This window comes from Hesperophylax consimilis, chromosome 7 (assembly GCF_061612785.1).
Source record: "Hesperophylax consimilis isolate HC1 chromosome 7, BYU_Hcon_1.0, whole genome shotgun sequence".
Lineage (NCBI taxonomy): Eukaryota > Metazoa > Arthropoda > Insecta > Trichoptera > Limnephilidae > Hesperophylax > Hesperophylax consimilis.
The window spans coordinates 18,327,862-18,354,110 of NC_142842.1; the positions used below are offsets into that span (position 1 = coordinate 18,327,862).

The 26,249-nt window shown below is 34.1% G+C and overlaps 1 protein-coding gene across 5 annotated transcripts in view; it reads left to right on the forward strand.

Annotated features, from left to right (window-relative positions):
* The window catches only part of Lar (tyrosine-protein phosphatase Lar), a 538,153-nt gene that overhangs the window by 418,567 nt on the left and 93,337 nt on the right, over positions 1–26,249 (forward strand). The window lies entirely within an intron of this gene.

Genomic DNA, 26,249 nt, shown 5'->3' on the forward strand with positions numbered 1-26,249 from the left:
TCATCGATCCCTTCGGCACCGGTGCGTTGCCAACATTTGCAGACGGTTAGCATTTGTCACATGAGAACGACTTTCTACGACTCGTTCTCGAGTTCAACACCTTGTTGTGGAACAGTTTCCTCCCTCCTATAACATCAAGAAAGACGTTCCATACACAGCCACAGTCTTCCCAAATATAACGTTGGCCCTTAGGGAAATAATTTTCCTCAGGGCCTCCTGTGTGGATTTAGTCTATATAAATAAAAAAATTAAATGTTCGTTTGTTCAAAATACGTTTACCTATACTATGTAGATATCACCTATGGCAGTTAAAAACATGTTTTTTTTAAACCACTGCAATATGTTGGACGTAAAAGCAACACGCGTTATTGTTTCTCTATTTGCACAAACAGACTGAGCCACAGCAACGCGTTGCGGGGAGCAGCTAGTGTTAAATAAATAAACAACCGGTTTAAAATATTCCGAGGCCGAAATCGCCTGATGTAAACTGATAATGACCGGTCGGCGGCTGAGTTGACATCGCGTTTGGGTCCCAAGCAGGCGTAGTATCAATTCCTCGGCTAGCCAAGTCCTCCATCACAACACAATGTGATGGAGGACTAAGTGTTAGTAGGAGATTTTCAAATATTGTCAGGTTATTCGTAACCCGGGAATGTTTGTCTTTTTTCAAAAAACTTTTTCGTATCAAACTTTTAAATTGAATATCGTTTTTGTGGTTTCAAGGCTTGAAGTTTTGAAAATAAGGGGCATCAGTTTGTACAGGGTCTAGTGCCTGGTCGTCTTTGGGTTATCCGCCTGTACCGTACTTACTCGCATATAAAGGCGCCAACAGAAGCCATCGCTTCTCCATTTAGCATTGTGTACCGGCGCCGTCTGCCCATTGTGCGGGCCTAAACCCGTTTCCGTATACATGCACATAGCGAAACTTTCCGGACAATACTTGGGAATTGTTCGCATCTAACAAAAGGTCGAGAGAGCGATCTATTGATTATATCTTCTCAGGGGATCGTTATTGGCTTTGTGCTGAGGGATATCCGAATCATTCGGGCGGGGGATCCCACGTAAAAAAGCGGGTTTTCTCTGCGAGCGCAATGGGCGCGAGGCGAGCCCGCCGAAATTGTATTTCTTTATGGGATGTTATCCTGACCCACAAATTGGCCTTCTATTAGACGGAAAGTTTGGCTAGCTGAAACGGTCTTTGCTATCGGAATTTCTGCTCTGGGTATGGGCATTTATCTGTAGGATATATTTTTAGAACACATCACATCACAATGTTTATCTTTTCATTCACAAAAACCTTCACGCTACCTAAAGGAAAATGCTATATTTTTTATTTTATTTTCTCTGTATTGAAACTTCTTGAAACGATGTCTGCAACCGGGCAATCAGCCCATTATAATATATATATATTTTTTGATGATTACGTATCATGCGCGTTCTGGCTTCCAGCTTTAGACGTAGGCCTTCCAAATAAGTTCAGTTTTTCAATTCTTGATAGCCCTCATCTATCTGAAGCCGGTAGTTATTCTTAGATGGTCGGCCCTTATAATCTGTTGACGACCTCTGTTTCTCTACTCTATACCCCCGGTCTGTTGAATTCTCAATTGATTTCTGTTAGCCATGCTACGTTCACAAATATCTATATTATCCATATCCTTTAAAGTATTCTGGTTTGATACATGGTTTTCAATTTATGCATGTCCTATTGATTTAAAGTTTCAACACGTTCGCAACTTAAAATATATCACATTCCTAGTTCTCGGTATGCCAATAATTCTTCTGCAATATTAAACCTGCGCCATAAATTTGACACCTTCGCAAATATTCTTCTTTTTTCTTTCTTTTCTCCCCGGGGTTCAGAAAGTTCCAGATGAACCCACTTGACGTACCCAGTCGCAGTCACAAGTCTACGGCAATGAGGTAGCCGAGGGGTGTGCGGGGGGGTAGATGGGATATGTGGCGCCTCGATAGAGCGGATGGATATCCTCCCCGACCACGAGGGAATGCCTCGTACATGCGCCTTTAAAAGCTTACTGGGGTGGTGTTCCCTTTCGCGAATGCTAGATATGCGTCGCGAAACAATCATCCAATATTCAAATAAAACGGGTGGCGATACACGTTTTGTTGTGTCCCGATAAATAACACCAACATTACTCTTCCACGGGCGGGAATATGAAGAATAGAGTTTCGCGAGAGGCTTCGGGGATTATAAGCACTCTCTTATTTTGAAGTCGTATTCTGAATATTTTAAAGCACAAGGTAAGTGGAAATATGTACATAAAAAATGCTTATCGTTCTACAGATTTAATCATGTATCTTTGTATATATATGCCTATGCATTTTGACGGGTAACTGGATAAATCATCACAATGATAATTCATCACATCTTCAAAAAGTTATATAAAGTCATGGAAAGTGATGAAACAAAAACTTTATTAACTGGGTTATGTAGGTTAGGTTAGGTTAAAAAAAAAAATTTCATCGATTCTAATGACTTTATATCACTTTTTAAAAGTGTGTTGAGTTATCATGGAACCCTTTTGACGATAACCTTCTTACAACAAAGAATAAACACACGTTACAAATCCTTAAAAATCTACAATTTCAAAGGTGTACTGCTTTAGTTGTTCTTCTGCACTTTTGGTTTTTAGGCATGGTCTCACACATCAAGAGTGTCACTATGTTTGTTTTACTCCCGAAACTCATAAAATATTTGAACATAGATTACGACTTTCGGTGTACGCTTCTCCACTCTGTGTAAAATTTCAATAAACGCCTTGCAGACGTTAGATAGAAAACCGGCAATAAAACGGCGGTATTTAGGAACGTGCCGTGCTTGGTGTAAATAAACGGTAAAGGCGGGGCATGAAAGTTCTCCCAGAAATATCAAGGGGATAGCCTGTCGGATATTTAACTTAGAAAGGGTTCGATGTAAATGATTGGAAATATGATTTTATCCAGTGTGAAATGTTCGCCATAATACTAATACAGAATGTATACAACTACTGATTTTGAATTGGCAAATGCGTCGGTTTGGGAACCCAGATATTGTAAGTTCAATGCCTGCTCAAATTCGGCTAGTTAAGTACTCCATCACTACACAAGACTACATTTCCGCTTGGCATGATGGTAGTGGGAGATTTACAAATATTGTCGGGTTATTTGGGAACAGACAATGCTATTGCTAATTACTGATATTTTTAAAAATAATATTGACCGGGCAGATAATTCCATCGCTGTTTTCAGAGATCTTGACAAAACCTTCGATACCATATCCCTTAAAATACTTTTAAAAAAACTACAGGTCATAGGTTTTCAGGGACAACTCTACAAATGGATGGGTAGTTACTTAGCCAACAGGAACCAAAAAAATAATGACACTGCTTATCGATCCTGCCCTTATAGAACTTGGTGTACCACAAGGGAGTACCTTAGGACCTTTTCAGTATTTATATAAATTATAAATGATCTGTGTAACAGCAATTTTTCCAATTACGTTATATATAACCTTTGCAAATGATACTGTCCATTTATTTATTTATTTATTAATTTACGGACAATATGTCCATTAAAACCATAATATTCACACGAATAAGAAAACATAGATGACAGTGAATGGAGAGTACATGAATGTGAAGGGCAAAGACAATGTAAAATAGAAAATGTACATATAGAAAATAACTACAAGTCAGAGCATCAATAACGATTAAGTTGTGAAAAATATGAAGAATTGAAATTATTTGAAAGAAGAACCTGGAATGACGTACTGGAGTGACGGCTGGAGTGACACTGTAAGCATCGAAAATCACTATTATAATAGCAAAAAAAACGTCTTTTTTATGTATATTATCGTAAAAATTCTCTATATGTCTTTATAAGGCAGCCTGTGGATTTATGAAGGCGAAAATCATAAATTTCGCCCTTTTTTCACTAAATCCGTCAAAAAGTGTCAAAAATCTAGATTTAATTTGTACGTCTTATGAAAAACTTTTTTTATTGATTGGCTTGCATAATATTGGATTAAACGAGAATTTCTGAGCACAGTGGAGGCAAACCGGCTGACATCGTGCGATTGCTTTTTCATCACTATTTTTGCTAAAGCTTCCACCGAGAGCAAAGCTGTGTGATTATTTGTTTTTATAAGTGAAAGTTTCATAATTTATTTTACATATTTTTATGAGTGATATATTATGTTGAGTAAAAATTACACGGAAGGTTTTTTTATCAATTTTTGGGACTCCTTCCGAAATATATTGGATTATTTAGCGAAATTACGATTTTATTAGGTTTTTTGGTCCAATAAGTTGCGTGATCATTATCCTCATGATTTTGCAAAACATTAACCCAAAAGACAAAACTTTCGTTTTTGTGGAAGGTTAAATGGAAAAAAATTATAGCAAAAAGTTTGCTGAAATTAATAAAAATAATTATGAAACCGAAAAAGTCGTGACATTTCAATAATAATTAATAAATTTTTGATTTGTAATTTGTTAATTTGACGTTCCTTTAAGGACATCCTGTATTAATAGGCATAAACAAAAAAATGTAATTCTCAGTAAAATTCATTTGATGTCTATCTTTATCTACATGATATTTGTTTAAGTTTTTCTTTCATTTTCAACCCTTTCAGCAGGCGTATCATTTCGTAAAAGTAGGTTATGCTAAAATTCATTAGCCCTTCGAAAAGCCTCGGCGATATTTTTTCAATAGGTATGTCAGCGTCAACATAACGTAATGAAAATTCGGAATTATAAGCTTCGCAAGTTACGCTATCCCATGTTGGAAGCATCCGCCGTAGAAAGAGCTAGAAATCGCCCACTTTACTTTTGATTTTCGAAGGTTTCACTTAAACGTCGATCAACTACACATTGTTCAAACTGTAATTGAAAACTAGGAAACATCCTGCACATAACAGGATTTCTAGTAGAAGCAATGGAGATGTTAAAGTTTTGAATAAATTACCCACTGGGTCTTGTATGAGCGCTGAAAATGGCTGTTGTGGTGTGCTTTGTAACTGCATTGCATATTTCTATACTTGTCTCAATACTTTATATTTCGCTAAAAATCTTTCAAGTTTTTTTTTTACTTTCTAAATTGAAACTGTTATTGGATTGACATCAAACTAATCAGCAATATTCATATCACTACAAACAAACAACTATTTTCAAGTTACAACAAATAAAATAGTAAAACGTCATTGCGGCGCTACCAAATTGCGGTTTAAAAAAATTGTTATCCAATTATTTTGTTTATTATTCTGGAGTCTGTATTAATCTATCGTGTACATATAAATGTTCAAAATGTGCCTGCTAACATACTACCAATACACTGATGATTAATAATCTGTCACAAGATGTCTAGGACCTCCGTCATTATCGGACGTTCACCCGCTTGTAATATCAAATATCTTACAAAAACAGTGTTAAATATGTTCGTAAAATATTTTATAATATTCACGACTGCCTGCTTATCGATTCTCCCAAATAAATTTACTTGTTATATTTTGTATCTCACTTTAGAATATTAGTAACCGTTAAATTACTAACAGGTATTTTCTTCGTACGCCCACAAAAATAACGGAAATAATTCATTGGAAGGAGATCAAAAAATTCTTTGGAATAATTTCAATGTGATATGCCTTATTCCTTGACTGTGTCTGACACTATCTCTAAGACGATGTTACAAGCTGATATGATGATATTAGAAATATTATAATCCATTATAAAGCTGTCTGTCATATTCAAGGCAAATCCTGTGTTGTACAGTGTACTGTGTACACCCCTAGGTGGGTTTTTTGTTAAGACATACCAGAATTGCCAAAACAAGTCAAGTGCTTGGAATGAGACGTGAGTGATATTACCCGGGTCGTATAATATATTTCTGTAATACATAAAAGACTTTTCTGATATACGTAGGTAGGTTGTTATTACGGCTTAGTGAACCCCCGTTGTAATATTATATTATCATCATATCCTCTGATTGCTTATCAGTTTTATCAAACGGGCCCTTTACTGTAAATTTACGGAGCTTGAATTAAATAACAACCGGTTTGAAGTTATTATTTTGTTTAATTCCTACAAGATGTGTCATTGCACGCTTTCCATTTACAATCTCTGTATACCAAGTAATGAACAGAATACATTTGTTAGTTTTAGGTATTTCCGCAATGGTCAGTACAAATCAGAGGTAGCACGCGTCTTGCAATCTGCTCAGTCTTACGTTTAAATCATTAGGAAGAATAATATTTTGAATACCTCTCCGGCGAACAACGGCCATTTTATGAAACGGAACCTATAAAGAGGTTGGTAGTTTTTAATGGTTCCGGAAATTCCCTTGTTTTTTCTAAAGTTGAATGTTTGAAATCTATTTTTTTATTACGATCTTTAAAAATTATTGCAAGAGACATCTCTCGATGGCAGAAGAGAAAAGCCGAGACAACTCTGATTTCAATTTAAAATATGATTTTTGACGGTTATATCTTACCCGTAGCGATATAAAGACTACGCATACCGTACCCTATAGAACCAACCAGAAAACTTCCAAGTCTCTGAAACAAGTGCATTTCTTATCATGTCACTGGCGCAACGATTCGTACGAATTCTGCGATGTCGTTCGCATAAATGCATCGAACATGATGCATATCCGCCCCAGCCCTCTACATGTTCTGGTTAGGCAATCCTCACTTTTCCGTGCTCCATTGCGGGAAGGAACCGTCAACCGAACAATGCGAACAATGCGAACATTTTCATATTATATTCAATCCGTAACCATATTGAGAAGAGTCTCGTGGATTTATTTGTTTAGTATTTGTTTCTATGTGACTTATTTCATATCGAATGCATTCGAGATAGGTACTGAATGAACTTGATAATCGTACAGACCGGAACCAATACAAGCGTTTCTGTTTCGAAACCATTACGACGTTCAATGTGTTTACGTTTGCTCAAATTGTATTTACGTGGTCTCGGTGAACGACCAAATTGGTGAAATTACTCATTGATTCGAAATTTGGTTGCATGTATTTTTTGTGTTTAATGTAATATGTAACTCAATTTTCTACGATTTTTTATGTTCCTCTAGTACCCAGTACCAACCGAAACATTTATCAACAATAAATTTTCTGTTTTATATACATAAATAATTATATAAATTATGTTCATTTTACCGCAGTATCACGCTCGTTAGTCAAATGCATTGTAGATTGTATAGTTTTGTATTAGTGATCGACGAACCGCTGGATGCTATCTGTTAGCCATAAGTTGATGATAGTTTGTCTGGTCTACTGGTAATAAGATAGCGTTGTAGAAATATATAATGTGTTTGTAGGGCCCCCTTGAGATGATATGTCACAAAAACGGCGGTATACAAAAAATCCAAATAATATGTCACAAAAACGGCGGTATACAAAAAATCCAAATATTATTATTATTATACCCAGCAGGTCTTAATTTCATTGCGATTTTTTTGCACTCGTTTAAAATCGCAACCTTTAATAATAATTAAAAATTGGTAAAGTACGTACTTTAGGAAATATAAATTAACAGGATCCTTATACGAACCTTAGCCATTACTCTTAGATCAGCAACATCATCAGCTGTAGGCATACTGATAGAACCTAAGCGAAAGCCAAATACTAAGTTTGGTGATCTATCTATCTATGTGAGTATCTGGGCCGAAGGCTTGGAATAAACTTCCTCCGGAACTAAGATCCATAACAAGTCCAACAGAATTCAGGTCTAAACTAAAAACTTACCTGTTTAAGCTGTCATACCCTTAAATTAATATACCATTCCTAAGAGAAAGTCCAGTTATATTCAATTTTCTAATTATGTCCTAAATCCTTTTATCTAAATTTTACTAATAAACAATTAGATAATTTTAATTAAGTGTTAATCTCAAGTGACCTACCAGGTAAGTATTGTACTGTATATTATCTCCATAAATAGTTAGTAATAACATAGATAACTGTAGAAATGCATTATAAATATGTACAGCCCCCTTGAGGTGATTTTGCACAAAAACGGCGCTATACAAGTCATCAAATTATTATTATTTATTATTATTATTAAAGGCCAAATGTTATTAACATTTTTCGCTGACCTACCAAACTATGGTGTCTGTCACAATATTGCTGAAACTGAGAAAAATATGACATAATTTTAATACAGTCTTGTGTCAGATAAAGTTAATCGGATTTGCCTTATTCGCCGGTAGTCGCAGTCTGCTGCAAAACTTCGTTAGAACTACAAAGAATATTGAATAAACTTCCAGGAAATTGCCGTTTCTTTCCAATTCTGCCAAGTAACCTATTTGATAGCTGCTGTACTTTTTTGTACGGACCTTATTTTTTTTTAGTTTTTCTAACCTATGAATATCTATATAATCACTAAACAATTTAGTTTATTTATTTATTAGATACTGAAAATACAATCACAGTATATCGAATCTTTGACTTGTCATACTGGGAAGGTTTTCCGTTTCAGGACAATCAAATTGATAGGTTTAGTTCGGTTCCATGATGACTCATTCCATAACACAGTGACAATTCAAAACACCTTTAAAAAGTTATATAAAGTCTCTAGAAACGATGAAAAAAATAAATTTAAACCTAACCTAACCTAACCTACTTAATCCAGTTAATAAAGTTTTTGTTTCATTACTTTCCATGACTTTATATAAATTTTTAAAGATGTGATGAATTATCATTGTGATGATTTATCCGGTCACCGTTTAGTTCATATGAAGTAGGTAAAAACTGTTCAACTGAATCCGAAATACTGGCTATTATAAAATCCCTAAAATCAAACACGAGTGCTGGACATGACCAATTAAAATGTGTAACAGTACAAAAATTTCCCCCCTATTAACACCTATACTAACTAAACTGATAAACCTGAACCTAAAAGAAGGTCAATTTTCGAACAGTTGTAAAATCGCAAGGGTTATCCCAATATATAAAGGGAGCTTGAAAACTCAAACATCAAACTACAGGCCCATTTTTGTCCTACCAATTCTATCAAAAATATACGAAAGAGTAATATACGATAGGCTAAACAACTTTCTGAAAAAAAAATCATTTCTATATGCCAAACAATACGGTTTCAGAAAAAAGTCTAACACTGATCTTATAAATAAACTTAGAACTAGCATGGATAATAGAAACTATGTCATAGCAATTCTTGTAGACCTTCAAAAAGCCTTTGACACTTTGACACAAAATACTGATTAAAAAAAATAGAAAAAACAGGCGTAACCGGTCCAGCTATAAAATTAATTAAATCATATCTATCAAACAGAAAACAATATGTTAGCATAGGATATAATAACAGTCAGCAAGAGAGTATAAACTATGGAGGTCCGCAAGGATCCATACTGGGGCCCCTTCTATTCCAAATATATATAAATGACATCTGCCAGTTGAAACTACATGGTGAAATATTTCTATACGCAGATGACACTGCAATATTTTACTTCGGAAAAAAACTTAGAAACTCTATTAGAACAATCTCAAAAGGATCTTAATATACTATACAAAAAATATATTAACAATAAATATTAATAAAACCGGCTACATGATCCTAAGCTCACCTAAAATAATAATACCGTCGCATAAACCTTTACAAATAGAAGAAAGGGACCTGCTTATTCTAGACAGCGAAAAATACCTTGGCTTACATATTGATAAACATCTGACATTTAAACAACACGTAGAAAAATTAAAAGCAAAAATCATCCCACTAATTGGTGTATTTTGTAGAATTGCCCATATCCTACCAAGAGATGTAAAGAGGGGCTTATACTTTAGATTAATCCAGTCCCATTTAAATTATTTAATAGAAATATGGGGAAACACATACATTACATACCTAAATGAATTACAAACAATACAGAACAAAGTTATTAAAAAACTCTTCAATTATAACCCGGACACTCCCACAAAAAAACTATATCAGGAAATAAAACTCTTGAAAATAAGAAAATTGTACGAATACAACATATGCCTCCTAATCTACAAAATCCAAAATGGATTTATACACACAAACACAACATTTAAACAAACCTCACAAGTACACGAACATTATACTAGGCAACATAACAAATTGTACACAAATACGGTAAGGACTGAAAGTGGCAAAAGAGGCATTGGCCACGAGGGTGTACAAATATACAATCTCCTTCCAGATAACCTTAAAACGGAGAGTATAAATGTATTTAAAAAAAACTTTTTAATCTTAAGTTATCAGAAAAAAATTAGAAAACTACTTTTATGTACTTATTTAATTTAAGAAAGTGAAATGTAAATTTTCTTTTAACTTAATAAATAAATAAAATTTTAAAAAAAATGTAACACAAATACACAACAATAAATTCATATCATTGGAGAAATTACTTTTTACATAACATTGTAGAAATAACGTTCATGTTTACAATATAAGTGATAAGTTAGGTATGCATCTCAATTTTTTCCTTTGTTTCTATGATGTGTAATAAATAATAAATGTGTGAGAATTATCATTTTAACTGATTATAGTACATATTATTTGAGTTTGTGAAGTGTGGAGGGAATTTTAGTCTAGAGGCCAAAAATATTAAATAATTATATGAACGTACTAAACATTTGTTGTTATCTGTAAGTTAGCATATATGTTCGCTCTCAACTCTCCTTAAGGCGATGCACTACGTCGTGTAATATTTTAAATTTAGCCGCTCTCAATAACAACCCTTACGTAGATGGCGATAAGGTTTAAATTCACGCTTATCACCATCCGCCTGTTTCGATTTAAGCAAGAAAAAAACATGGCCAAAAAGTACCTTTTATTTTATTTTGTGGATGTTCAGGCATAATTATTAAATTTTTTTTCGATCATTTTATAAATAATTTAATTTGCCACATTATACAATAAAATCATAACCGAAAATGGGTTCGTAAGTAGGAGATTTTGAACTTTAAAGCAGTTTTCATAGGCCTATACATTATTTTTTTTCTGGGCTTATAAAATGACTTATCTAAAAAGTACTCGATTGTTTCAAAGGCGAAGATGTATTCTACTTGCAGTATTTAATTAAAGCATCTTAAACATTTCTAGGCGACCAAATTTTCAAACCAAAAACACATGATTTTGCATTACTACGTATGGCATTACCTTAAGTCCAGAAGCCAATTGTTAAGAGGAAGCTACAAGCCAAAAATGTGTATATTATTGGTATAGCTTATATCGTAGGTAATAGGCGTTAAAATCGCTTGACAAACGGAGTCTAGAAACGTTCGATTTTTTCGTTCGAAACTATCACAGATAATCTTACCTATAATACTGTATTTTTTAAAGTTGTTTCCTTTATGCGTACATACATTTCTATTGAAAAAATAATTTTTTAGCAGTTTGCATTTATATTTTTTATTTTTTTTTTAAATTTATTTTTTTCATCAAAAAATTACAGAATATATATAATATATCATTAGTAAGTTGTATAATTATATGTCAGTTAGAAACAATGAAATTGTTTAAAGAATAATGTTACAATAATACGGCAGTTTCTAATATAAGAAAAAATATATATGAATGTAAGAGTGTTATATAGAAATGGCATAATATACTATATTTTAGGTTGTGCATAACCTGCCTCACTAGGCGAACCTGTATTGAGGCAGAATTTTTAGTTAATTATTTCTCCATTTTGTCTATGGTTTGCGAATATGTAAATGTTTAATATGGGTTCCCATACAGAAATCCATTATTTTAGGTTACATATTGAAGATACAGATAGAATAAGTTTAAACACAATACATACTATAATAACTCACTGTGACAAGGCATTTGGTTACTTTTCATTATTGTTTGCATTTACACAATACGTATATAGTAAGTTTTAGCACCGTACATACTGCAATAACTGTCAATGACAAGGCGTTTGGGTGAGGGCACCAGTGTAGGCTCGATCATTTGAATAAATCCAAATTTTAACATTTTTTTTAAACTCTTTCCGTGTTTGACTCTCTTTAATATTTTCCGGGAGCATGTTGAAGATCTTTGTGGCAAAGTAGCCAAAGCTACGTTGACCAAAGGTGGAAGAAAGTGCTGCAACATGTCTTTGTTCGAATTACGCGTAAATCTAAAGTTAGTTTTTTTTTCTTAAAGCACGTGTCTGTTTTTAAAGAGATGCATGAGGATAGTTTTTACATAGATCTGTCGAAAATCAAATACTCTCATTATGTTGAAAATTAAGTTACTGTTTGCAGTTTGAGGAAGTTTGAGAATAATTTTCATAATTGTTTTCTGCGCCTTTTCAACAGGATCTAGAGCTGATGAAGTACCCCCTCCCCATGCAATGATACCATACTCAATGATAGATTGGGTTAATGCAAAATAAATCGTTTTTAGAATTTGTAAGTTAAGGAAGTTCCTTACTGATCTGAAGAAATGTATTGTTTTCCTAATTTTATTCTCAATGATCTGAGCAGAGATGTGCTTTATTTCAAATAAATCCATTTCAAATGGAAATGCAAAATGGGTATTTTCCATTTTGCATTTTAAATGCTTTTCTAAAAACCATTTTGCATTTTGCATTTTAAATGCTTTTTTGCAACTATCTCCACTCATCTTTTTTCATAAGCTGCAAATATCAGTCGGTCCTCAACCTCGCCATGAGAGATAATTTCCATTTGTCAAGTTGCTCCCTGGTAGGAGCCCTGGCAATTGAGTGATACCATTACAAAAAATACTGAACATTGGGCCATGACGCTGTAATATTAAATGTTAGACAGCAGTTTCTATGTTTTTACGTTGGCAACATTAGTCCTGTGCAATTTTTTTGTGGTTTCATAATCTGTAGTCGTAGTGTTTTTGGATTTACCATCATGTAATATGTTTGTTCTACATTGATGTCCATTATTAAATGACAAAATTGTTTAAAAATTCTATAATTATTTTAATTGTTTGACCTGAGAAACCATTTTGCATTTTCAATGCATTTTGAAAATAGGTATTTTGCATTTTGCATTTGAAATGCTTTTCTAAAAACCATTTTGCATTTTGCATTTTCAAATGGAAAAGTTTTGACCCATTTCCATTTTGCATTTCAAATGGTTTTGGGTACCCATTTTGCTCATCTCTGGATCTGAGTATGTATATTCCATTTGAGGTATGGGTCAATGGTGAGGCCGAGGTACTTCATCTGTGGAGTTCGCTCTATACAGGGGCACTCATTGCATACATTGGAATTCGTACAGTTATGTATTTTTATGGAGTAATCATCATTAGGTTGGCCTGCAGTATTGATGCTTGAAGTGATATATTTTGTTTTTTTCGTGTAAAGGGTAAGCGTGTTTATATCTAACCATTTTTTAACTAAGTTAATATTTTTTTCAGCTTTTTTAAATACAGCTGACCAATTGTTGCCTTCAAACAGTAAGACAGTATCGTCGGCAAAGCTAACAATGCTTCCCTCAATTTCAAGGTTGCAAAAGTTGTTTATATACAGTAAGAACAGAGTTGGTCCCAATACGCTTCCTTGTGGAATTCCATAGTCAGTTGAGCGCTGGTTACTGAGGGTATTATGTATTTTAATTGAGTTTATTTTATTTTTATTGAGTAATTTATATTTTTCTTTGTATACTACTCAAGCGAAGCGATAGGAAAACCTTCAATTAATATAAAGTATATTTTTTTGGTATTCATAATGTACACCAATTCGTTATAAAGATTAATCAAAATAGTGATTTGGCATTAAGCTTCGCCTTAACCGATTTACGCAGAATGCGTGAGGTTAAACATGTTTCTCCCTAAGTAAGACTATTATCTGTGAGTAAGGGATTTCTTAGTAGTAGGTGAAACTACTGGATTCCTCCCTGCATGACGGGTGTCGTGAAGATGGTCGATGGAAGGGTAGTAGTTATGATGTTTTTGTGTATGTAATATAATTACTCATGTATTGTTAGTTGCCTTACATCAAGAACAACATCGTTTGGGCTACGTAGCAGAGGTCGTGTTACTAATAAATAACCATCACGCCTTTTACTGCAGAGAGGTAAGCAGAAAAGATGGAATGCCGCATAACTTTGTCGACTCAATCACTTCTTGTAAAGTTTCGCCGTTTATAACGGTATTTTTGTGATTTGTATCTGAAAAACATTGTAGTGGGGTCCGACTCGAGTATCTGATTAAGTGAATCAGATACTCGATTCGGGCTATGTCAAGAGTCAGAATAATAGTAGAGTATGTATGAATGTGAATGAGGCAAGAAGTGTGTGCCTTGACCGAGTGGTTTTGCACTGCAATGTTTTTCAAATAATTAAAACAGATACAAAGAAATGGGTTAGGTTTTGACTTAAGCTAAAGCAAGCCGCTTTCCCGGGTCAGTTATCGCAAGAATATCGTTTTAACGTTATTTTTATTGCGGTTTTAGCTTCCGGGCGAGCACGGAGGTATTTCACCAAGATGTTTATGTGCGCCGCGCCTCCTCGTACATGTTTCGGTTCGGCTTACTCTACACTGTATAACTGTATACCTATCCCACACACCACACGGCACTATAATACACTAACTCTGTACCGGGGGTGCAATGAATTACTCTAAACTGACCCTTTAACTATTACCTACATTTTTTACAAAACTTTTTACCATGTCCACCAATCCAAGTTCATCATCATCACAGGGTGGATTTTGTCCTCCATTAATGTCCTCCACCGGTTGAGCTCCTTCCCGTCCTGTTCCAATCCACGCATTCTAACTACCCCGTCTTCCGTTTGGTTCACTTCCACTGTCAGTCATAAATAAGTTAACAGTTAAATATTTTTCAATTTCGATACTCACGATAAATTGAGTCTAAAATAGTTCTTCAAAATAAACACGGTAAATGTTTCCGTTTCGTTTTTATAACGATCGGCACTTGTGTTGTACATTAATACTAAGGTATTAGTTTATTATATTTATCTACTGTGTAGTTTTGATGATTAAGACCTCCAGAAAGCGTGTCTTTTCACCATTCTCAGTTACGTTGCCATTCTGAGTCTAGTTTTGAACGAGCGGTACGTGTGTGCAGAAAAGGAATTTATTCAACACTTTAACCTCTTTTCGACCCGAGAATTAATGGAACCCAAAAAGGGCCCGGGGCACCGAAAACCCCTGGATTTTTTTCATTAGCCCTACGAGGAAAAAAAATCCCTGTCATCTTTGGGGATGCAGTGCGGAGGGCTCCTGGAGAGGTCAAAAGGTCTCCCTTACCCAGTCTCTCCCAAATCAGCCAGCCACGCAGTAGGTGGGCAAACGCATCCGCCGCCAAGACCTAGTTCTAGACAAAACTCACCCCCATGAACCCAGGCACCTCTGCTAAATCACCAAACGTTTCGAACCACTTGCGGTGACCTACGGCAGGACTGTTGATTATCCAATAAATGATTTCACATCAAGATGTATTATGGGCCTCCAGTAGTGCCAGAAGAAAATAGCGGTGACAATTATTTGCACCATGAATTCCACAAATCGATATATTGCTTTGCGTTCCACCGGTGACTCGCTAATCGCATTTTCTTACCCCTGCTCAATACGTGCAGCACTTTGGCGATATATGTAATATGTGCAACCAATACAGTAGGTACATTCTCCGGCGGGCAAATACTCTCCCCCGCGACCGATACATCGACCCAGCCCCGGCGTTTAGCGCTACATTCCTGCGGTGATCCATCCCTCTCGCTTGCCGGTGCAATCTGCATGCATCGAGGGATGATTGTGAGGTGCTGGGGTTATCGGGGAATTTATTTTTCATACCCGCCACGCCGATATGCACTTTGAGCGCCGACTCTCTATTAACATCGCGGTTTACCCCTGAGTGCTGGAAAATTTATTTTCACGCACTTACTAATCACTTTATTTTGAAAGTAGTTCAATTTAGTTCAGTCGAGTCTCTAGAATGGCGACTACTTGATTCCTAATTAATCAGATTCCTGCAACCCTTTCCCCTCCTCATATCAATTCCGCGACCCGGCTACATCCGATCCCGAACAAACATTCGCCCGCCGATCGTATAGCATCACGCGGAGCGGAAAACAAGTTTTCAATTTAGGTGCACTATATTTAGTTTAATCGCGTTCTATTGAGTGGTCTGACTCGGTGGCAGTACTTGGCTACCTCAACTGGTTGCGGATGGAGCCTTTTATGCCAATTCCTGTTCAATGTGTCAAATAATTAGTTTTTCAACCATTTGCTTGGTCAATGGTAGTAATTAAAATTACGTAAGAAGCAAGCTGTTCGGCTGGCGAAGAGATTATGTATTGAAAATATTACTAATATGTGTGACCTCTTTAAGAATTAAGTAACAAAAGGTTTGTCTGTAAACTCGCTCATGCTAAAATGATTTTTGAAGAAAACATCACGAGACAATTTCATTTTGAACAAGCTTAAGGGTTGTATCCATCTAGCTTATATGTTCGCCGTCCACACGTTAACATATATTATTGCATATATTTCATCAGTACCCCAATATCCGATATCCAGTCGGACTGGTCCTCTGTGTCCGGTGTCTTGACCGGCGCGGCGCTCTGCGTGTCTCGTCCGTCGCGGCGCGTCTCGTCGTCACGTGACCGGCGTTCAGAATTGACCACGATCTCGACTAAATTTTCATTGTCTCCGGTAAATGGTGGCCGCTACTGAAGAGATAAGTCGATAGAAGTGTGTGTTGGGCGTGTTCAGGTGCCCGAAGGAAGCTCAATTTTTCCTTACTTATCAAAAATGTTCACACAGCTGTCACGCGTATTAATAAATACACAGCAGAACTTGTTTTTAAATTAAATAATACTAGTATGTACACATATTACAGAAAAGGAGATAAATTAAAATGGAGTTCCTAAAATTAGATTTGATAAAAATAAATCAATATTATGACAAATAATGAACGAGGGATATTATTTTTTAATACACTATCCCTTGAAAGTTTAATATTCCATTATGTTCTTAGTTACCAATAATTTTACCCAAACTGTAAGTATTAGAAACAGAAATTAAAAATTGATTTGGTTTCTGGCAGGATAATAATAACGCTAATAATCATAGGTCAAACTAAATATTTAAAAAAAAAATGTGTTGTTTTTTATGCTCGGTTACTGTTTGAATTTTCCAAATAATATTTCAATGTTTGAGGTAAACATTCTTCGTTTAGATAACTTGTCATCTTTTTAGGGTCCTTGCGTGTTCCCTTTATGACATTGACTGTAAAATCAAATGAATTTTGGAAGCAGTCTGACTTAAAAGGAACGGCTGCGAAGCCTTTTTCATTAAAAGTTAAATTTGTATTTATTATTTTCATTAAATATCTTGTACGGATATGTTGTATTGTATTTTTTATGTTTTAAATTGTAATACTTAATTCAGTTTTTACACCTTTTTAGATGTAACATTGGCATTTTTTTAACAAATAATCATTCCCTATCTACTGTGTTATTATAACGAAAAAAGCGATTTTTCGTTACAAATTTTAATTTATGTACAATTTTTTTTGTTCTAACGTAAACCGATCGTTTGTAATTTAAATTCACGTCCGTCAAAATGCTATTTTTATGCATTTTATTTTATTTCATATTTGAGTAGTAGATAGATCAAAATATATTTAATAAAATAATTATAATTAACTCGCAAATATTGGCCGTAGTTGCCTATATCATCCTAAAAAATTTAATTCTTTGATAGCTTATATTTTATAAGTTAAAATACAAATAAACAAAGTATTTCTCATCCGTACTAGATACTTACTTATAAATTTTGCCGGGTTCAAGTCCTAGATGTGACCGTATCTTTTTCTGATTTTTCTGTTTCAAATTTTCGTCAAGAATCGCTAATATTGTATTCCAAAATTACATATTACAATTAAAGGTTTTACTCATTAAGTCATTCAAAAATGAATAAAATATACATCCTAGACATGCAGAAAAAGTCAATAGATGTCGCACATTAAAATAAAAATAAGACATTGTCTAGATTGCATTTAGTTCGAGTTGAATCTTGCGATCATACATAAAGATAGCATCCAATAAAAATGTGCGGTGAGAAAATAAAGACAATGTTGGTAGATCTTACTCGAAGTAAGATACAGTCAAATATGACCGAAGGAGATTGGGTCCCATTAGCTCAGTTGTTAGAGCGGTGCTCCGGTAAGGTAAGGGTCCTGGGTTCGATTCCTCGATGTGACCGTATATTTTTCTGTTTCAAATTTTCGTTTAGGAATCGCTAATATTGTCTTCAATAATTAAAAATTCGATTTGAGGTTTTACTCGTTAAGTTATTCTAAAAATAAATTAAAAATACATAAAAAAAAAACAAGTTATAAATGTACATTGGAATAAACTCGTTAACACAAAATGTCAAGAAATGGTTTCATAATAAATGCCCAAGAAATCCAAAAAAAATATTGTTTTTATTCATGTGAGGTTGTGTAATTCAATTTTGAAATTGACGTAGAATTTTAACTATGTACTAATATTTAGTGAATAACTGTAATAATTGATGTGTTTTATTCAATTTAATTAAATTATTTAAATACATACGAGTGTATTATTATAGGTACTAGTAATTTACGATAATCGTGCGAAATTTCGTATATTGGAAGCTTATCGTTTCATCAAAAACTTAATACCTTGCCATTTTAATTAAATCAATTCCATTGCCGCCCTTTGCTGTTTCACAAATAATTGATAGTTTATTTTATCTTGTTATTGGCAATAGTTTATTATGGAATTTAATAATGATATGAGATAAGTTGACCAGATTATTTTAACAAAATGCTAATTAATGTGGCTAATTTGCAATTCAAACGCGACTCATTTGAAGCGGTGTGACCAAATAAACGAATAGCCAAATTTTGTTTGCCATGTAAACTGCGCGTGCTTAAATATTCGTATTTCGTTTAAAATATTTATTCGACCTATGTATTTTCCCATGGCACCAACTGCAACTTTCTGGTATTGCATAATTATTTTCCTATCGTTCTTTGTGATCGGGGATGATTTCTATCATTTCGAATATTTTAATATCTCTGCGATGTAAATTTTGAAGTACATAATTACTGTATTACATATAACGTATATTTCGATAAATATCTCTTTTAGAATCTAGTGGATTTAGTGCCAAGTACCTTTGATTCGTTGGTATGATCTATACCTGAATCATCAGTATATTTGAGCTGCATTTCGCGATTCTTCCCCGGATCCCGGTATTGGAGATATTTCGGCGGAAGCTCGATATATGCATCAGCTAAAGTGCTCGCTGGAAGCTCCTTTATGGTATCTACAACTTGCCAGACGAAACTAAACTTTTCCTAAAAACAATTTGTATAATTCATATAGACAGGTAAGTAGGGGTGGCATGCCGGGCTAAGAAATATCTCTAGAGATTCCACCCCTCGTATTTCTATTTTTAAAGTAATTTTGAAAAAAAATTACCTGCTCCTTCTACATTCGATTTTTTGTTCTATTTCTAGCGACTTTAACTCAATCCGCTTATAAGCAGTCTGTTATGGAATGAAACTTAAAATAAACACCGGCACAAGTTAGTTAGACTCTAAGGGTGAAGGAAGGAAGGACGAGATCCGCTGAATAATAGATGCTCCGGCCTCCGATACTCTTTCGGCTTTCATGCTTGATGTACATCAGAAATGATTACTCGGCGCTCGCTCTTTTCCTAATTTATATTTTCAATGTGATTAAAATAGACGGCAGTGATTCCGACACGTTTGGGTTATAAAGGCTTTGCAGGATAAATATGGAATACCTTATTGAAACAACAGAAAATCTAATATTAAGTTTCCTGTCAATAGAAATGGGGTACTGTATTGTTTATACACGTAGCAACTACCTCGATTTCAATATTCAATTATTCTGTTACTTTATATAATTATTGAAGCCTGTAATGTAAATTGATCTACATAAACATTTGTCCAAACTACTATACGTGTTTATTTGTGAATATTGATTGTTTTGTATTAATTGGTTTCTCTAACCCGTTAGTTATCCTGCTTATTTCGACGAATGTCAAATAGGAGTTGTTTTTGACGAAATGATACCCCACCCAATTGACGGTAACAATTACGCAAACGGCTTTCAATTTGTGATGTGTTCTCGGTCAATATTGTTTATTTAGTCATTCAACCACTTAACTCAATTACCCCTCGCTCATTTCCGAATGCAGCCAATTTGACGATTTCAATTAGCTCCATCCACTAGACAAATTACACATCGCACAATAAACGTACCTTCCCTGGCCATGTTTTCAAGCCCACCAACAGAAAAATATTTTTGCTATTGTCTTTTTTTACCGATCGATAGACTGTTATCTCTCAAAATCGAAGTATTAAAATGCAAGTTAATTCGCGAGTAATTTTTAATTTTATATTAGAATATATTTTATCAATTTGGAATAATTATTTGACTGTGACAAACATGCCGGCACTAACGATGTTTACTTTCATTTCATGGAAGGATGGCGGATTCCTCGAGTGTTCTTTTCTCAACTGATTCGAATAACGTCTTTTAAAATATACTCATTTATTATGTTTGCCTACTCCTTGATCTCAAACAGAAATCTTCATCATATTCCCAGGAAGTGAATACGTTGATACTTATTTAAGAACTAAAAGGAGTGTGTTTCCATTTTAATATATCATATTACGACCTTCTAGAGATCTTGCGCCCTTGGAACAACAAGGTTCCTTCTGACATTTAAGTCAAAATTCTTATGTATTTTTTATTATTTTCATACCTTTATCTAAAATAAATCAAGTTCACGGATGATTACGCGTCTATGTTCTATTTAAAACCTCCTATATATTTATTAGAACCACAATGTTTAATTTGAAATTTACTAACAACTTGGTTCTATTTTAAAAAAAACTTTATTTTTATTCTTCAGAACATTGTTTCATTTGCAAATTTTACGGACGCACTGTTCTGTCTTCTATGAAATATTTTTGGAGCAACATGGTTTCATTTGCATTGTACTTCGACCACATTCCATTGGGACAACAATGTTCCATCTGCGAATTGCGTGAAACTAAGAAAAATGAAAAAACATGACATGTTTGAAATAGTAAATCGTACGCAGAACAAATTGTAATTGAGTTATCTTTACGCTTAATAACATTCTGTCAAAAACATGACAAATATCCAAAAAAATTATAATATTCAGATACAACTCTGTTGCTTTGAGTTTAGTTGATTTTAAAAGCAACCAGGTTCTATCTTAGTTATTTATTTATTAATTTAAACGCCCCGATGGGCTTTTACATGACACATATTTACATCATTTACTGCATAATACAGTGACAACAGAAGGATTTTATTTTAAAAACATCAACAAAAAAATAACGATTTTGTTTAAGTTCACAACATATCTACATAGTTATCATAGTTTTTGGATAAATGCCATACGTTTTTTTTGTTGATAGAATGACCTTACATAAAGAAAACTCAATTACTATACGTTTTTTCGAACAAGCTTTCATTAGAAAAAAATAACAGGCATCCCAGTACTTTTCCGGTAGTTATTGAATAGTTGTCTATGGTTATGTTAAAGCTTACGGATAGTATTCAACTAAACTATACAAATTGCTTTTGAAAACCTCCTGGGGCCACGCTATTTTCCTTTACGATATTTATAGAACATCTGAATTTTAGATATCAAATAAACATCAACAGGGTCTATTCGGAACTGAGATTCTTTCACAAGAAACACAGCCCCCTAGACGAAATCTTAAATGATCAGTTTTACTTCGTTTGCATACGCTTTCACGGCGATGAATATGCTCCTCGTCATATTACTCCAGGCTTTATGGGAGTCAAATTTTTATTCGGTGTTTATTTTCATTCGCCACAGCTGTTGTGTTTGTTTTTAATATTACGTATGTACATCCATAATATCTTCAACCTGCAAAACTTTAAATAAATAAATATTATGTTAAATGTTTGATTTGGAGGTTTAAATGTTGGTATTTTTTGTGAATGTTTACTTGATAGTATTTAATTACCAACATTCAATAGATTAGTGCTCTTTCAAAAATGGTTTTCTATTTTATATTTATAACTAGCGCAGGATTGTCTGAATTCTTAACAAATCAGTTCCATCATTGAAAATGACACATTCAATATAATTGTCTGTTCAAATATTATTTTAACAGTTTGGTAGGTACTTTATCGCTTTTCTGAATTCTTCACACACGGACAAACGAAATTTGTATTTCTATTTTTTTTTACATATTTTACACCGACCATTATTTTCACTTCTCACATAAATCTAGTACATTAACACTTGTACACTTTTAAATATATCACTATTTGGGTATCTATGTATCTCGAAAGTTACTCGATCTGCTCACAAATTCTACTCTGCCAACTTTCACAGGTCTAAAACTTGCAAGCTTGAATTTTTTGTAGGAACGCAGCATCGCAATTTTCCCATAGCCCACAATTCAGCGGTTTTTGATAAATTGATTTAATATCAAAGTAGGAAATTTCTCATTTCATTGATATATCTTAGTTCTTGCGAGACATGGGTAGAGATGTACGGCGATTTTATTATATTAATATCTAAAATGATTTGTGGGTTTTGAATTGTAAAAGTAGAGGCGCGGGAAGGTAACGAATTTGAGCTTAACCTTTTTTTTTACATTTAAAATTATTTATTATTTAAGAACATTTACAGACTATAACACGATTTCAGTTATAAAATTAGAAGTGCGTAAGTGTTAATTACATGACCCAGTTAAAATCAAGCTACTTTACAATCAATCCAAAATACTCGTAATAACAATAAAATCCGCATCTCTAACACACAATACAAAATATGGGATAAAATATCTTAACTATATTGCCTACACACTCTATAACTCTTTTCCAGAGTATTCAGTATATAAAAAAAATCAATGTAATGCTTTAAAAGAAAATTTTTAAATACATATAAACTTCCATTTCCCACTTTACAAATTGGTTTGCAAAATGTTTTATACGTGTAATGTATGTGTATAGATATATAGATACAATTAATACATCCAAGATATAAATAATTTAACATGTTAGTACCTTTTTTTAGAGCAACGCTCGTGTAAAAAAGGCGGAGAAACGTATGAAAACAAAGTTTTAGTAATAAAATTTTCAGAAATTAATTAACTTATTCATAGCAGAGCAAGAGAATACAAAAATAACAAATTAACAAGAAATGCCATGTGAACGATTTTCGTTGTCTAAATTTTCAGTTCGAATCGGTGCTTCACCATGATTACGAAATTCAAATGGGATGGAGATCTACGATGTCAGACGAGTGTAAGTGGGACAGAGCGCGTGCTAAATGGAACATTTGTTTCCATTCAAATTTGTATTGAAGGCACCTCTAGTTTTCTTCATTATTCTATGCAAATAAAAGTACAAAATAATATGAAAGGGAAAAGAAAAATAATTCGCTCTTTATATCTTATATTATTATTGATAAATATTATCGTTTATTATATTATGAATCGAAAAATACTATTGATTTTAATTTTAATAGTAGTTTTCAATTTTGAATCATTTTTTTCTAGTCTAGTGATTACAGACAATACATTGGTTAAACTCCAATATACCTATTTATAAAATTGTTGGGCTTCTGTAGTGTTACAGCACCTGATAGTTATTGAGCCAAGAAAATTTGGCTTCTTTGGTCGAAATTGTTTTCATTATTGAAACAATCTTGTAAAATAGCAAATGTTTATAGATAATTTGTATTGAAAGGACGGCTTTTTAGAATTATTTTGTTATTGTGTCAGAAACTACGTAAATCTTTATACTCATGATTGTAGCACTTCTATGATGGCATTATGTGACCGTGTGATGTAAAAATTCCGATCGATCGACTGTCGTTAAAGTAGAGTCGAACGTGCATTTCAATATTATCTTCGTTCATATTATTTGCATTTTAGTAGGTACGATCCCATTATCAGCCAGAAGCGGGCGCCAGGCGTCAGGCGTCAGGCGATCTGCTACCGCTATCCTCGCCTTCAATAGACCACACGTGCTTTATATCTATAGACGGGTTCTTCCACCGCCCGCTCCTGCCTAAGTTCCCTCAGTAAGAATAACAGTTTTACATTATAATGCCCCATTTCCAATTACCCGCCCGCTTGTGTTCGGTAATTTTCAATCCCCGCTGCTGCAACATTCCCGGCCAAGACAAAGCAAATGAAAGCTTATTTTAAAATGATTCCATTACGTCCGAATTGTTCGAAAACAACCGTGTTTCGGTTGTCGCCGTAAGGGATGCAGCTATATACTACATACCCTATATGCTTTTATTGTTTTATCATCCCTGAACTCTTCTCAGTGCGCACCTGGAATTGAATCTTCATTGCTTTATTGCTCGATTTCCTAGTTTTTCTCTTTTATTTACTCGTTCCTTGCCTTTATTTCCTTTCTTTGCTATTTTATCTATTTTTTTAATCCTGCAGCTCTCTATTTTTCTATACATTTTTAGTTTTCGATGTATGTGCGGCAATGCAGTCGCCGGATTGATAGGGCACGTTGAAGGATTTTATCGCCCAAATCTATTCTTCTCCTTGAAATAGCCACTAAACTAAGTGCAATTCTATGTCCGAAAACGGCTACGCGTATTGCCTTACCCATTTTATACATTTTCCCAATTTGAATAATCAATTTTAGAAAACGTTTTGATATATATATTCATTGCGAAACGTTTAATGTAGTGCTTAAAATGTATTACTTTTGTTAAAAATCGTACGTCATGTGAACTCGTATTGTTAGATTAATACGTAAACTCCCTTTCACAAAATGAAACCATTACCAAAACGAAAATTGAAATATGGCTTGAATACAGTGAACTCCTTTTCATTAGCCTAGAATAATTCTTTAGGACAGAATGTAGGTTTCGCTGAAATTTTCACTCGATAAAAGTAATCTGCCAAAGTGCACCATAAATCCAGTCGTCATTATAATATGATGGGATATGTAGTAAGCAATCTCATGAAACACAGCCCATATTGTGTGTACTAGTTTTATGTAGGTATTTGCATATTCGGTGGTTTAACAAACGGTGCTAGTATTTGTACTGGGTTTAGCTTAGATATGTAGTAATGTTTTATTCCCGTTACCATGCGGTTGGGATTGACTACTTAACTCAGTCCTGTTGGGTTTTGTTTGGCCCACACAGACAGCGTCTCTCAATCATGCGGAAGAAGGGCAGCTGGGGCAGCTGGCGCTCGCGTTAAAGTATTTTACGGGCCTCTACGCTGAATTTCAATATTTTGTCAGTGTCGCAGCTCAGCCTGCATTTTCACACCCGCCCATGAGATCTGTAGGAATTTATTTTCCACAATTCTACTCATGTCCCTTTTTTAATTTATGGGCAATTAAACTTCATTCTGTGGACGAATTTATTGAGGCACATTTATCACGCTGGATAATCCGGGAACACATTTCACCTGAAATATTTTTTGCATGGCATGCCCTACCATGAAATCTGTCGATCACCAATAATTATTATTGCTGCATTTAAAAATAATATTTTTGTGACTCTTAGTTGAATATAATTCTGATAATACTGTGTAATTAAATATAGTTGTGATATTACTGTGTAATTGAATAAAGTTGCGATAATACTGTGTAATTGAGTATAGTTGTAATAATACTGTATAATTGAATATAGTATCGATAATACTGTATACTTGAATATAGTCGTTATAATACTGTGTAATTGAATATATTATCTATATACTGTGTAATTGAATATAGTTGTGATAACACTTTGTAATTGATTTTTAATGATTTCGCCAAATGGGTAGAAATAATATCAACCCCCCAACATTGATCAATTTGAGTTCCATTACGATTCCCAATCTTTGCCATTGATACGATCGTTCGGAGATTAAATTCGTTAGTGGATATTATAAGTCCTGATATATTTGCGAGATTGGATTAGATAATGCACGTATTTATGAGGGTATTAATGGTTCGACTAATCCCACGAATGGTTTGGCCCATTGCCACGTAGGAACCGTAATCGTAAATGATCGGCACTCTTGGCCAACCTGAATGTTTTGTCCTGAATTATGTGACATTTTGGCGTTTACTTTGTTTCGTTAGCGCCAAATTCTTATAGGTAGAAAACTTATATCATGGAAAATAACTATTATATTTATTCATACGTAAGCATCGTAACTCACTAACAAAATATCAACATATAAAGACTTATTGTAAGTCATTCACATGCTAACTGCACACTCCACAA